This window comes from Cygnus olor, chromosome Z (assembly GCF_009769625.2).
Source record: "Cygnus olor isolate bCygOlo1 chromosome Z, bCygOlo1.pri.v2, whole genome shotgun sequence".
Lineage (NCBI taxonomy): Eukaryota > Metazoa > Chordata > Aves > Anseriformes > Anatidae > Cygnus > Cygnus olor.
In genome coordinates this window covers 54284420-54285556 of record NC_049198.1, presented here as the reverse complement: position 1 = coordinate 54285556, position 1137 = coordinate 54284420, and positions in this window count along the sequence as shown.

The following is a 1137-nucleotide window of genomic DNA, read 5'->3' as shown; positions in this document are numbered from 1 at the left end:
CTGGTGAGCCTTTGTTCTTCCCCCGTTACAGCAATTAGACTGAGGCTGCAAAGGAGCAGAAGAAAAGCTTCCCCTCTGCAATTCCCTCTATCAAGCTGCACAACTCTGAACTGAAATTTCCGAGTTCACTGCTTTTGTAAGAATGCTAGTTTGGCATTCTAAGCAAACAAATGAGCAAATAAACTGAAACCAAACAAATTCACACTTTCAATTAGGAGAGGTCTGGTGTTCTATTATTAAACGTTTTTACCCTCCCAGAAGCTACTGCAGAGATCTTCAAGCTGTTCCTTTGGGGGTTTCTTGGTAGAGAGTTTCCATTCTGTTGAAAGGCTGTTTCTGGGCAGCCATCTCTAGAGAAAATCACGTCTGAGCTACCAGACAGTAAACAACAGCACAGTCCCACAGGGTCTAGGCTGACCTGAATAAGGTTCAAGCTAAAGGTAGTGACAGCAGTACAATACTTGCAGAGTGTCTGTGCACATGTGCATGTGAAATTTTGACCATTAATATTTTAAATCGCCTTGGTCAAACCTCAAGAAAAACTACTTACAAGACAATGAAATTTGGGATGTTTTTGATAACATTTACTTTTGTCTGTGCAAAATAATAAATGATGTTACAGTGTGTCAGAGTATGTCCTTATCACTCATTCCAAGCTTTTATACCATTTATTCTCTTCACCTGTTCTCTCAGTGTGTGTAGAAATTTATATGCACTGGATTTTCAGCTAACCCATTTCACTCAGGGCAGAGTTGATCAGTTATCTCCTCAGTGTTGTCATGATTAATGTGATGAGATAGCTTTATGTATCCAGGATTAAATTCTCCATTTACATACACTGTTGCCTGTTGTACTTCATCTCTCCTTCCTCCTGTGAGCCAGATGATAGGACAGTTTTGCCTATATTGTATGAATTTACAGTTCAATCTACTTTCCCGTTTGCTTTTTCCTAGGGTGGCCTTATGCTAATATGACTCTTGATTGATGAACAATCTGTTTTTACTAACAAGTTCTCCTTTTACTATCAGTTGTCACTGTAACTTTCCATAATAGGTTTACTACTTCTGTTATGTCCATTTTTCTCTTTTGAAAGAATCTCTCTCTCTCTCTTTTCATTTCCAAATGCAGCATCTCAAA